The sequence below is a fragment of the Chiloscyllium punctatum genome, chromosome 51, assembly GCF_047496795.1.
Source record: "Chiloscyllium punctatum isolate Juve2018m chromosome 51, sChiPun1.3, whole genome shotgun sequence".
Classification (NCBI taxonomy): domain Eukaryota; kingdom Metazoa; phylum Chordata; class Chondrichthyes; order Orectolobiformes; family Hemiscylliidae; genus Chiloscyllium; species Chiloscyllium punctatum.
The window spans coordinates 32,463,265-32,477,954 of record NC_092789.1 but is presented as its reverse complement, the minus strand read 5'-3'; the positions used below and the strand labels follow the sequence as shown (position 1 = coordinate 32,477,954).

Sequence of the window (14,690 nt, the reverse complement as noted above, 5' to 3'; positions counted from 1 at the left end):
GGACAGGGATGGGGGGTATATAATAATTAAAGGGAAAGGGATGGGGGTATATAATAATTAAAGGGACAGGGCTGGTGAGGGGGGTATATAATAATTAAAGGGACAGGGATGGGGGGTATATAATAATTAAAGGGACAGGGATGGTGAGGGGGTATATAATAATTAATGGGACAGGGATGGTGAGGGGTATATAATAATTAAAGGGACAGGGATGGGGGGTACATAATAATTAAAGGGACAGGGATAGTGAGGGGGGTATATAATAATTAATGGGACAGGGATGGTGAGGGGGTATATAATAATTAAAGGGACAGGGATGGTGAGGGGGGTATATAATAATTAAAGGGACAGGGATGGTGAGGGGGTATATAATAATTAAAGGGACAGGGATGGGGGGTCTATAATAATTAAAGGGACAGGGATGGTGAGGGGGGTATATAATAATTAAAGGTACAGGGATGGGGGGTCTATAATAATTAAAGGGGCAGGGATGGGGGGTCTATAATAATTAAAGGGACAGGGATGGTGAGGGGGGTATATAATAATTAAAGGGACAGGGATGGGGGTATATAATAAATAAAGGGACAGGGGTGGTGAGGGGGGATATAATAATTAAAGGGACAGGGATGGTGAGGGGGTATATAATAATTAAAGGGACAGGGATGGTGAGGGGGGTATATAATAATTAAAGGGACAGGGATGGTGAGGGGGTATATAATAATTAAAGGGACAGGGATGGGGGGTATATAATAATTAAAGGGACAGGGATGGTGAGGGGGGTATATAATAATTAAAGGGACAGGGATGGGGGGTATATAATAATTAAAGGGACAGGGATAGTGAGGGGGGTATATAATAATTAAAGGGACAGGGATGGGGGGTATATAATAATTAAAGGGACAGGGACGGTGAGGGGGGTATATAATAATTAAAGGGACAGGGATGGTGAGGGGGGTATATAATAATTAAAGGGACAGGGATGGGGAGGGGGGTATATAATAATTAAAGGGACAGGGACGGTGAGGGGGGTATATAATAATTAAAGGGACAGGGATGGTGAGGGGGGTATATAATAATTATAGGGACAGGGATGGGGGTATATAATAATTAAAGGGATAGGGATGGTGAGGGGGGTATATAATAATTAAAGGGACAGGGATGGTGAGGGGGGTATATAATAATTAAAGGGACAGGGATGGTGAGGGGGGTATATAATAATTAAAGGGACAGGGACGGTGAGGGGGGTATATAATAATTAAAGGGAGAGGGACGGTGAGGGGGGTATATAATAATTAAAGGGACAGGGACGGTGAGGGGGGTATATAATAATTAAAGGGACAGGGATGGTGAGGGGGGTATATAATAATTAAAGGGACAGGGATGGTGAGGGGGTATATAATAATTAAAGGGACAGGGATGAGGGTATATAATAATTAAAGGGACAGGGATGGGGGTATATAATAATTAAAGGGACAGGGATGGGGGGTATATAATAATTAAAGGGACAGGGATGGGGGGTATATAATAATTAAAGGGACAGGGATGGGGGGTATATAATAATTAAAGGGACAGGGATGTGGGTATATAATAATTAAAGGGACATGGATGGTGAGGGGGTATATAATAATTAAAGGGACAGGGATGGTGAGGGGGTATATAATAATTAAAGGGACAGGGATGGGGGTATATAATAATTAAAGGGACAGGGATGGTGGGGGGGATATATAATAATTAAAGGGACAGGGATGGTGAGGGGGGTATATAATAATTAAAGGGACAGGGATGGGGGTATATAATAATTAAAGGGACAGGGATGGGGGGTATATAATAATTAAAGGGACAGGGATGGTGGGGGGGATATATAATAATTAAAGGGACAGGGATGGTGAGGGGGGTATATAATAATTAAAGGGACAGGGATGGGGGGCATATAATAATTAAAGGGACAGGGATGGGGGGTATATAATAATTAAAGTGACAGGGATGGTGAGGGGGTATATAATAATTAAAGGGACAGGGATGGGGGGTATATAATAATTAAAGGGACAGGGATGGTGAGGGGGTATATAATAATTAAAGGGACAGGGATGGGGGGTATATAATAATTAAAGGGACAGGGATGGGGGGTATATAATAATTAAAGGGACAGGGATGGTGAGGGGGGTATATAATAATTAAAGGGACAGGGATGGGGGGTATATAATAATTAAAGGGACAGGGAGGGTGAGGGGGGTATATAATAATTAAAGGGACAGGGATGGGGGGTATATAATAATTAAAGGGACAGGGACGGTGAGGGGGGTATATAATAATTAAAGGGACAGGGATGGTGAGGGGGGTATATAATAATTAATGGGACAGGGATGGTGAGGGGGGTATATAATAATTAAAGGGACAGGGAAGGGGGGTATATAATAATTAAAGGGACAGGGATGGTGAGGGGGTATATAATAATTAAAGGGACAGGGAAGGGGGGTATATAATAATTAAAGGTACAGGGATGGTGAGGGGGGTATATAATAATTAAAGGGACAGGGATGGTGAGGGGGGTATATAATAATTAATGGGACAGGGATGGGGAGGGGGGTATATAATAATTAAAGGGACAGGGATGGTGAGGGGGGTATATAATAATTAATGGGACAGGGATGGTGAGGGGGGTATATAATAATTAAAGGGACAGGGAAGGGGGGTATATAATAATTAAAGGGACAGGGATGGTGAGGGGGTATATAATAATTAAAGGGACAGGGCTGGGGGGTATATAATAATTAAAGGGACAGTGATGGTGAGGGGGGTATATAATAATTAAAGGGACAGGGATGGTGAGGGGGGTATATAATAATTAAAGGGACAGGGATGGGGGTATATAATAATTAAAGGGACAGGGATGGTGAGGGGGGTATATAATAATTAAAGGGACAGGGATGGTGAGGGGGGTATATAATAATTAAAGGGACAGGGATGGTGAGGGGGGTATATAATAATTAAAGGGACAGGGATGGTGAGGGGGTATATAATAATTAAAGGGACAGGGATGGTGAGGGGGTATACAATAATTAAAGGGACAGGGATGGTGAGGGGGTATATAATAATTAAAGGGACAGGGATGGTGAGGGGGTATATAATAATTAAAGGGACAGGGATGGGGGGTATATAATAATTAAAGGGACAGGGATGGTGAGGGGGTATATAATAATTAAAGGGACGGGGTGGTGTGGGGTGTATATAATAATTAAAGGGACAGGGATGGTGAGGGGGGTATATAATAATTAAAGGGACAGGGATGGGGGTATATAATAATTAAAGGGACAGGGATGGGGGTATATAATAATTAAAGGGACAGGGATGGTGAGGGGGGTATATAATAATTAAAGGGACAGGGATGGTGAGGGGGGTATATAATAATTAAAGGGACAGGGATGGGGGGTATATAATAATTAAAGGGACAGGGATGGGGGGTATATAATAATTAAAGGGTGGGGATGGGGGTATATAATAATTAAAGGGACAGGGATGGGGGGTATATAATAATTAAAGGGACAGGGCTGGTGAGGGGGGTATATAATAATTAAAGGGACAGGGATGGTGAGGTGGTATATAATAATTAAAGGGACAGGGATGGTGAGGGGGTATATAATAATTAAAGGGACAGGGATGGGGGGTATATAATAATTAAAGGGACAGGGATAGTGAGGGGGGTATATAATAATTAAAGGGACAGGGATGGGGGGTATATAATAATTAAAGGGACAGGGATGGGAGGTATATAATAATTAAAGGGACAGGGATGGTGAGGGGGGTATATAATAATTAAAGGGACAGGGATGGTGAGGGGGGTATATAATAATTAAAGGGACAGGGATGGGGGTATATAATAATTAAAGGGACAGGGATGGTGAGGGGGGTATATAATAATTATAGGGACAGGGAGGGGGGTATATAATAATTAAAGGGACAGGGATGGTGAGGGGGGTATATAATAATTATAGGGACAGGGAGGGGGGTATATAATAATTAAAGGGACAGGGATGGTGAGGGGGGTATATAATAATTAAAGGGACAGGGATGGTGAGGGGGGTATATAATAATTATAGGGACAGGGATGGGGGGTATATAATAATTAAAGGGACAGGGATGGGGGGTATATAATAATTAAAGGGACAGGGATGGTGAGGGGGGTATATAATAATTAAAGGGACAGGGATGGTGAGGGGGGTATATAATAATTAAAGGGACAGGGATGGTGAGGGGGGTATATAATAATTAAAGGGACAGGGATGGTGAGGGGGGTATATAATAATTAAAGGGACGGGGATGGTGAGGGGGGTATATAATAATTAAAGGGACAGGGATGGTGAGGGGGGTATATAATAATTAAAGGGAGAGGGATGGGGGTATATAATAATTAAAGGGACAGGGATGGTGAGGGGGGTATATAATAATTAAAGGGACAGGGATGGTGAGGGGGGTATATAATAATTAAAGGGACAGGGATGGTGAGGGGGTATATAATAATTAAAGGGACAGGGATGGTGAGGGGGGTATATAATAATTAAAGGGACAGGGATGGTGAGGGGGTATATAATAATTAAAGGGACAGGGATGGTGAGGGGGGTATATAATAATTAAAGGGACAGGGATGGTGAGGGGGGTATATAATAATTAAAGGGACAGGGATGGTGAGGGGGTATATAATAATTAAAGGGACAGGGATGGGGGGTATATAATAATTAAAGGGACAGGGATGGTGAGGGGGTATATAATAATTAAAGGGACAGGGATGGGGGGTATATAATAATTAAAGGGACAGGGATGGTGAGGGGGGTATATCATAATTAAAGGGACAGGGATGGTGAGGGGGGTATATAATAATTAAAGGGACAGGGATGGGGGGTATATAATAATTAAAGGGACAGGGATGGGGGGTATATAATAATTAAAGGGACAGGGATGGTGAGGGGGGTATATCATAATTAAAGGGACAGGGATGGTGAGGGGGGTATATAATAATTAAAGGGACAGGGATGGGGGGTATATAATAATTAAAGGGACAGGGATGGGCGGTATATAATAATTAAAGGGACAGGGATGGTGAGGGGGGTATATACTAATTAAAGGGACAGGGATGGGGAGGGGGGTATATAATAATTAAAGGGACAGGGATGGTGAGGGGGGTATATAATAATTAAAGGGACAGGGATGGTGAGGGGGTATATAATAATTAAAGGGACAGGGATGGGGGTATATAATAATTAAAGGGACAGAGATGGGGGGTATATAATAATTAAAGGGACAGGGATGGTGAGGGGGGTATATACTAATTAAAGGGACAGGGATGGGGAGGGGGGTATATAATAATTAAAGGGACAGGGATGGTGAGGGGGGTATATAATAATTAAAGGGACAGGGATGGTGAGGGGGTATATAATAATTAAAGGGACAGGGATGGGGGTATATAATAATTAAAGGGACAGAGATGGGGGGTATATAATAATTAAAGGGACAGGGATGGTGAGGGGGGTATATAATAATTAAAGGGACAGGGATGGTGAGGGGGGTATATAATAATTAAAGGGACAGGGATGGTGAGGGGGTATATAATAATTAAAGGGACAGGGATGGGGGGTATATAATAATTAAAGGGACAGGGATGGTGAGGGGGGTATATAATAATTAAAGGGACAGGGATGGTGAGGGGGTATATAATAATTAAAGGGACAGGGATGGTGAGGGGGTATATAATAATTAAAGGGACAGGGATGGGGGGTATATAATAATTAAAGGGACAGGGATGGTGAGGGGGGTATATAATAATTAAAGGGACAGGGATGGTGAGGGGGTATATAATAATTAAAGGGACAGGGATGGGGGTATATAATAATTAAAGGGACAGAGATGGGGGGTATATAATAATTAAAGGGACAGGGATGGTGAGGGGGTATATAATAATTAAAGGGACAGGGATGGTGAGGGGGTATATAATAATTAAAGGGACAGGGATGGTGAGGGGGGTATATAATAATTAAAGGGACAGGGATGGGGGGTATATAATAATTAAAGGGACAGGGATGGGGGTATATAATAATTAAAGGGACAGGGATGGGGGGTTAACCCTTTAATTAATATGTGTCGGCCAAAATGTGAATGGCGGTTCCTGGGGGTGGGGGTGGGGGTGGGGGTGGGGTATCTCTCTGTCCCTCTATCCCCACCGCCCCCTCCCCCCGTCTGTCCCGGTCACTTACCCCCCGGGACGGGGCGGCCCGGTACCGGATCCTCCGCCCATCGCCCGCCGCCGCCATTTTAAAGTCAACAACAACAACCCGCGGGGCCGCGGGGACTGAGGGGAAACGCCCGCCCCCTGAGCCCCAGCCCGCATGCGCGGCCCGGGCCGGCGCTCCCCCATTGGCCCGCACGCCCGCCCGTCGGCGCCGAACCCGCCCCCTCCCCCCCCACCCCCGTCCGCGATTGGGCCGCGCCGCCCGCCGCTCAGGGCGGACCCCCGACTCCCATTGGAGGGCGCCCTCTGGGCCCCGCCTCCCCTCGTCCACTTCCTCACCCTCCATTGGCCCGCACGGGTGCCCGTCAATCCCGAAGCCCGCCCCGCGGCTGGGCCGCGCCGCCCGTCGAGCGCGTGCGCTGCTCGGCGCCTTGCCGTGTCCCGCCCCCACCGCGCGGCGCCCCTTCCCCCGATTGGCCGCGGCGCCCGCCCGTCACAGGCGACCCCGCCTCGCGATTGGACACCGCCGCCGGTCCCCACCGGACGCTCCCCGCCGCTCATTGGACACGATGGGCGTCATACGCCCATCCGGACGGTGCCGGCCACCGTGCGTCCCGATTGGCCAGCTCGCCTGCCCATCAGCGCTGGTCCGGCCTCCTATTGGGCCGCACCCCAACCCACCTCGTCCGTTAGGGCCGCGCCCCTCCGCCCTTCGAAACGGTGTGACCCGCCCCCTCCGAACACGTTGCGTACTCCGGTTGGCTGAGACACCTGCCTGTCCGCGCCGCTGCAGCCTCCTATTGGGCCGTCATTTGCGTTCGTTAAGGCGTTAACGCTAACCCCACTGGTTCGGCCAACCGCCCGTCAACACATTCCCGCCTCCTATTGGTCCTCTCCCGCCTTCTCCTCCTGCGTCCCCATTGGATCGCTCACCTGCCGGTCAGCTTTGCGCGGCCTCCCATTGGACAGCCCGCACGTCCGTTGGGGCGTTGACTTGCAGCCACTTGTAACCTTTCCCGCCTCTACATCCCCCTGTCCCATTGGCTAATGCGTCTGCCGGTCAGTAGCTACCCGCTTCCTATTGGGTTATCTATCCGTCATTAATGGCGATCCCCTTTGCCCATTGGACGCCCGCGTTCGATGCCATTGGCCGATCCTCCAGTCAGTGCCGACGTTGCCCCCCTTCCTATTGGCCTGGCCGTCCATCGATCAGGACGTTACCACCCGCCCAATTGGTGCACGTGCGCTGCCCTCAACACACGGGTGCCCATTGGCCCTGCCGCCTGCCCGTCAACGCATCCCCGCCTCCCATTGTGACGGGCGTCCCCCCGGCAAACGTATGATTCACGAGTCACGCCCCTTGCTCCTGCGTCCCTAATGGCCATCACGCCTGTCAGTCAGTGGGCTGATGACCCCGCCCCAACCCCGGCCCCTGCTCCCTATTGGTACTTGATCAGTCAGTCATCACGTCAACCCACCGATGCCCCTCATCGATTGGCCAGCCCATCCGTCGCTCGGGGCTGCTCCCGTCTCCGATTGGACCCGCCTGGGAGGCATTATTGACGCCCGATCATCTCATCCGCCATTGGATGGTACATCCCTCACCCGACTCCATTGGTGGAGCTGCCGGACGGTTTGTGCCCTCCCGCCCCCCCCACCAGAGCCTGTATATCCATTGGCTGTTCCATCTATCTGTCAGAGCCGTCCCTTTACCATTGGTCCGTCTGTCTCCCGCCCTCGTCTCCTATTTGACGGAATCCCAAGGGCTACCACCCGCCCTCTGCGTTGACCGCCTCGCTATTGGTTATCTGATCCGTCATTCACGTCCGCCCTCATGTCGTCATTACCGGTTGGCCTCACCCACGTGTTCTTCCCCACTTTGGACGGGGTTCCCCGTGTCAGCCCGGCAAGGGCCGGCCTCAGCGCCCATTGGGTGTTTCACCTGTCGGTCAGCGACGCCTCCAGCCCCTATTGGCTCGTCGCCCGTGTCATTACGTCACCACATTTGAACTCCATTATGTGCTCCGACACGTGCCACTCGAACCGCCCTTCTATTTCATTGGCTGGCACTAAGCACGTGCCCTTGCCATTTCCTTCATTGTCATTGGACTCTCTAACGTCCGCCCTCCATTGTTAGCCGCCGTGACGCCGCGTGCACAGCGTGGATTGGTCCGTGCATCCGTCTTTCAAAACCCAACGGCTACGCCGGCGACCATTGGACACTGGGCCAGGTACGAGCGGCGGGCCTATCGTCTATTGGTCTGCCGGCTGCCAATTAAAATGCCGTTGATGGTCAGCACCGCCCACTGGATAGCCGGCTCTTGGTTGGTCCACAGCTCCGTCTGTCAGGCGGCGGCCCCGCTCCCATTGGCTGCACCACCTCCCCAACCCCAGCAGCCAAGCTGCAAGCTTGATCCACCCACATGGTCAGGCCCAGGGGTAACCACGTGTTTGGGTCAGCATGGAGAGGGACGGGCCGAAGGGTCTGCTTCCCGGCTGTACGTCGCACAGTGATACCGGGGTCAGCCCGGTCAGGGAGGGGCTGAAGGGGCTGTTTCCTTGCTGGACGTCGCTCAGTGATAACGGGGTCAGCACGGACAGGGGACGGGCCGAAGGGTCTGCTTTCTTGCTGGACGTCTCTCTGTGAGACCGGGGTCAGCACGGACAGGGACGGGCCGAAGGGACTGTTTGAATCCACGTTTCGCTGGACATCGGGGTGCGTTTGGGGAAATTCACAAACAGTGAAATTCACGGGTGATCTCGGAGAAAGTGATTGGGTGAAGTTCGCTGCACAGAATCTGATCAGGTCATTGGCTTAAAGTGGCCTACAGAAAGGCTGCATTAATGAGTAGAGTGAGTTCTTTCTTGATTGTACATTTTTTGAGATACGTCTCTTGATTAAACTATAAGCTGGAACTATTAATCGAACCTGGGACAGTTTTGGAGAGGAAGAGGATGGTCAGTACAGAGGGGTTGGACTGAAAGGTCTGTTTCCATGCTGGAGATCTCCACGAGACCTTCCTGTCACCTCAGTGATGGTAGAGTGTCAGACCCTACCCCTTTCTCCCCCTCGCTCACTCTTCAGGATGGGGACAGGGGTTTGGGAGCCCTCGTTGCTGAGGCACGGGAGGCTGCAGAGGCCGCTCCTGGAGGGCTGGGTTCGGTTCTGCTCTCCTCCTCCCTCCCCCCCCCACCCCGGCTACAGGGAGGACGTGGTGAAACTGCGAGAGGGGGTTCAGGAAAGGACCTCAGAGGGTCGGAGCTTCCTGGAGGGTCGGAGGCTGAGGGGGACGGGACGGGGGATGATCAGACGAGGCGAGCCGAGAGGGGGAAAAGGGACCGGGGGGGTAACTTTCTCACCCAGACGGGTGGGGAACGAGCTGCCAGAGGAAGGGGTGGAGGCTGGGACAATGACAACATTTAAAAGGCATCTGGATGGGGAGATGGATAGGAAAGGGTTCAGAGGGAGATGGGTTAGCACAGTGGGGTCGGGCCGAAGGGTCTGTTTCCGCGCTGGTCCTCGGTAAGCAGGGAGGGAGGGGGTGAATCTCCGTGGGTCCTGTGCTGCTTCCCTCAGGGAGTGAGACAAAGAGAGCGTCGAGGAGCCCAGTTCCCTTCAAACTCCCCACGAGTTCGACTTTAATGGGGTCAGTTTACAAAGTTCGACCGCGACAGAACACAGAGCACGCACGATTTGTGGATAATGGCTAGCAGTGAGATGGTTAACTCTCCGCACACTCACCGTTCACACTGACACCACTCTGACATCAGGATCCAGCCCATAACACAGGAATACGAGGCCATTCAGCCCCTCTCCCTCCTCTCCCAGCCCGTCACACAGGAATACGAGGCCAATCAGCCCCTCTCCCTCCTCTCCCAGCCCGTCACACAGGAATACGAGGCTAATCAGCCCCTCTCCCAGCCCGTTACACAGGAATACGAGGCCATTCAGCCCCTCTCCCTCCTCTCCCAGCCCGTCACACAGAAATACGAGGCCAATCAGCCCCTCTCCCTCCTCTCCCAAACCGTTACACGGGAACACGAGGCCAATCAGCCCCTCTCCCTCCTCTCCAAACCGTTACACGGGAACACGAGGCCATTCAGCCCCTCTCCCTCCACTCCCAAACCGTTACACGGGAACACGAGGCCATTCAGCCCCTCTCCCTCCACTCCCAAACCGTTACACGGGAACACGAGGCCATTCAGCCCCTCCTCCAGCCTGTTACACAGGAACAGCAGGAGGCCATTCAGCCCAGGTGGGAGAGATCTCCACAGTAGCCCCGAGCACGGAGCAGTGCGTCCCAACCCTCTCTGTCCGGGGGGGGGGGGGGGGGGGGGGGGGGGGGGCGGGGGACGGTCAGAGTCCGGTTCTGACACCCCCTCACCCTGGGGACGTGGGGAATCCCAGCCCAGCGTTACCCTCCTGTCAGCCGGGTCGGAGGGGGTATGGAGGCTCGGTGGGGGGGGGGGGGGGGGGGGGGCTGGAACGGGAGATGGGATCCACAGCAGCAGCCTGGCCCCCCCCCCTCCCCCCCCCCCCTCAGGGACGTGGTCACAGTGAACACAGAGATCAGGTGCAGCAGGCAGGAGGCCATTCAGCCCCAGCCCAGCCCTGCTCTCTCTCCCAGAGGACTTCCACTGTCAGGGTCATGTCCAGCTCCCTCCTTCACTGTACCTCACACACGGCCAGCCCCCCGACAACTTCCTGCTGGAGATCAAACCACCGGGTTCACTGCTCTCCCAGTAATGACACTCCTCACAGAGAGGGACAGCACAGAAACACACCCTTCAGCCCAACCCTCCGTGCTGTCCAAGATATCCCGCACTCATCCAGTCCCCATTCCCCAGCACCCGGCCCATCTCCCTCTAAACCCCTTCCTGTCCCCGTCCCCATCTCCCTCTAAACCCCTTCCTATCCCCGTCCCCGTCTCCCCCTAAACCCCTTCCTATCCCCGTCCCCATCTCCCTCTAAACCCCTTCCTGTCCCCGTCCCCATCTCCCTCTAAACCCCTTCCTATCCCCGTCCCCGTCTCCCCCTAAACCCCTTCCTATCCCCGTCCCCGTCTCCCTCTAAACCCCTTCCTATCCCCGTCCCCCGTCTCCCTCTAAACCCCTTCCTCTCCCCGTCCCCGTCTCCCTCTAAACCCCTTCCTATCCCCGCCCCCATCTCCCTCTAAACCCCTTCCTATCCCCGTCCCCGTCTCCCCCTAAACCCCCTTCCTATCCCCGTCCCCGTCTCCCTCTAAAACCCCTTCCTATCCCCGTCCCCGTCTCCCTCTAAACCACTTCCTCTCCCCGTCCCCGTCTCCCTCTAAACCCCTTCCTATCCCCGTCCCCGTCTCCCTCTAAACCCCTTCCTATCCCCGTCCCCCGTCTCCCTCTAAACCCCCTTCCTATCCCCCGTCCCCGTCTCCCTCTAAACCCCTTCCTATCCCCCACCCCAAGGGGAAAAGACCTTGTCTATTTACCCTATCCATGTCCCCCCCGTGATTTTATAACCCTCTAGTTCTGGGCTCCCCACCCCAGGGGGAAAAGACCTTGTCTATTTACCCTATCCATGTCCCCCCTCGTGATTTTATAACCCTCTAGTTCTGGGCTCCCCCACGCCAGGGGGGAAAAGACCTTGTCTATTTACCCTATCCATGTCCCCCTCGTGATTTTATAACCCTCTAGTTCTGGGCTCCCCCACCCCAGGGGGAAAAGACCTTGTCTATTTACCCTATCCATGTCCCCCTCGTGATTTTATAACCCTCTAGTTCTGGGCTCCCCCACCCCAGGGGGGAAAAGACCTTGTCTATTTACCCTATCCATGTCCCCCCACCCCAGGGGGAAAAGACCTTGTCCATTTACCCTATCCATGTCCCCCCCTCGTGATTTTATAACCCTCTAGTTCTGGGCTCCCCCACCCCAGGGGGAAAAGACCTTGTCTATTTACCCTATCCATGTCCCCCCCCGTGATTTTATAACCCTCTAGTTCTGGGCCCCCTCACCCCAGGGGGAAAAGACCTTGTCTATTTACCCTATCCATGTCCCCCTCGTGATTTTATAACCCTCTAGTTCTGGGCTCCCCCACCCCAGGGGGAAAAGACCTTGTCTATTTACCCTATCCATGTCCCCCTCGTGATTTTATACCCCTCAAGTTCTGGGCTCCCCCACCCCAGGGGGAAAAGACCTTGTCTATTTACCCTATCCATGTCCCCCCTCGCGATTTTATAACCCTCTAGTTCTGGACTCCCCCACCCCAGGGGGAAAAGACCTTGTCTATTTACCCTATCCATGTCCCCCCTCGTGATTTTATAACCCTCTAGTTCTGGACTCCCCCACCCCAGGGGGAAAAGACCTTGTCTATTTACCCTATCCATGTCCCCCCCGTGATTTTATAACCCTCCAGTTCTGGACTCCCCCACCCCAGGGGGAAAAGACCTTGTCTATTTACCCTATCCATGTCCCCCCCGTGATTTTATAACCCTCTAGTTCTGGGCTCCCCCCACCCCAGGGGGAAAAGACCTTGTCTATTTACCCTATCCATGTCCCCCCCGTGATTTTATAACCCTCTAGTTCTGGGCTCCCCCCACCCCAGGGGGAAAAGACCTTGTCTATTTACCCTATCCATGTCCCCCCCCGTGATTTTATAACCCTCTAGTTCTGGGCTCCCCCCACCCCAGGGGGAAAAGACCTTGTCTATTTACCCTATCCATGTCCCCCCCCGTGATTTTATAACCCTCTAGTTCTGGGCTCCCCCACCCCAGGGGGGAAAAGACCTTGTCTATTTACCCTATCCATGTCCCCCCCGTGATTTTATAACCCTCTAGTTCTGGGCCTCCCCCACCCCAGGGGGGAAAAGACCTTGTCTATTTACTCTATCCATGTCCCCCCTCGTGATTTTATAACCCTCTAGTTCTGGGCTCCCCCACCCCAGGGGGAAAAGACCTTGTCTATTTACCCTATCCATGTCCCCCCTCGTGATTTTATAACCCTCTAGTTCTGGGCTCCCCCACCCCAGGGGGGAAAAGACCTTGTCTATTTACCCTATCCATGTCCCCCCCCGTGATTTTATAACCCTCTAGTTCTGGGCTCCCCCACCCCAGGGGGAAAAGACCTTGTCTATTTACCCTATCCATGTCCCCCCCCGTGATTTTATAACCCTCTAGTTCTGGGCTCCCCCACCCCAGGGGGAAAAGACCTTGTCTATTTACCCTATCCATGTCCCCCCTCGTGATTTTATAACCCTCTAGTTCTGGGCTCCCCCCACCCCAGGGGGAAAAGACCTTGTCTATTTACCCTATCCATGTCCCCCTCGTGATTTTATAACCCTCTAGTTCTGGGCTCCCCCCACCCCAGGGGGGAAAAGACCTTGTCTATTTACCCTATCCATGTCCCCCCCGTGATTTTATAACCCTCTAGTTCTGGGCTCCCCCACCCCAGGGGGAAAAGACCTTGTCTATTTACTCTATCCATGTCCCCCCTCGTGATTTTATAACCCTCTAGTTCTGGGCTCCCCCACCCCAGGGGGAAAAGACCTTGTCTATTTACCCTATCCATGTCCCCCCTCGTGATTTTATAACCCTCTAGTTCTGGACTCCCCCACCCCAGGGGGAAAAGACCTTGTCTATTTACCCTATCCATGTCCCCCCCGTGATTTTATAACCCTCTAGTTCTGGGCTCCCCCACCCCAGGGGGAAACGACCTTGTCTATTTACCCTATCCATGTCCCCCCTCGTGATTTTATAACCCTCTAGTTCTGGGCTCCCCCACCCCAGGGGGGAAAAGACCTTGTCTATTTACCCTATCCATGTCCCCCCCGTGATTTTATAACCCTCTAGTTCTGGGCTCCCCCACCCCAGGGGGAAAAGACCTTGTCTATTTACCCTATCCATGTCCCCCCCCCGTGATTTTATAACCCTCTAGTTCTGGGCTCCCCCACCCCAGGGGGAAAAGACCTTGTCTATTTACCCTATCCATGTCCCCCCTCGTGATTTTATAACCCTCTAGTTCTGGGCTCCCCCACCCCAGGGGGGAAAAGACCTTGTCTATTTACCCTATCCATGTCCCCCCCGTGATTTTATAACCCTCTAGTTCTGGGCTCCCCCACCCCAGGGGGAAAAGACCTTGTCTATTTACCCTATCCATGTCCCCCCCCGTGATTTTATAACCCTCTAGTTCTGGGCTCCCCCCACCCCAGGGGGGAAAAGACCTTGTCTATTTACCCTATCCATGTCCCCCCCGTGATTTTATAACCCTCTAGTTCTGGGCTCCCCCCACCCCAGGGGGAAAAGACCTTGTCTATTTACCCTATCCATGTCCCCCCTCCGTGATTTTATAAACCCTCTAGTTCTGGGCTCCCCCCACCCCAGGGGGAAAAGACCTTGTCTATTTACCCTATCCATGTCCCCCCCGTGATTTTATAACCCTCTAGTTCTGGACTCCCCCCACCCCAGGGGGAAAAGACCTTGTCTATTTACCCTATCCA

At 52.2% G+C, this 14,690-nt stretch overlaps 1 long non-coding RNA gene across 4 annotated transcripts in view; it reads right to left on the bottom strand.

Annotated features, from left to right (window-relative positions):
* Positions 1-14,400, bottom strand: part of LOC140470498 (uncharacterized) — a 605,436-nt gene extending 591,036 nt beyond the window's left edge. Inside the window, exons 1-4 of one of the 4 annotated variants that reach the window (XR_011956495.1) lie at positions 13,908-14,400; positions 13,067-13,488; positions 12,897-12,981; positions 11,641-12,009 (exon numbers count right to left, since the gene is read on the bottom strand). This is a non-coding gene — a long non-coding RNA (uncharacterized lncRNA). Of the gene's footprint in view, positions 1-11,640; positions 12,010-12,896; positions 13,489-13,573 lie in introns of those variants that run through there. The other 3 variants (XR_011956493.1, XR_011956494.1, XR_011956492.1) reach the window with 3 other exon arrangements.
* Between the last annotated feature and the right edge of the window lie 290 nt (positions 14,401-14,690).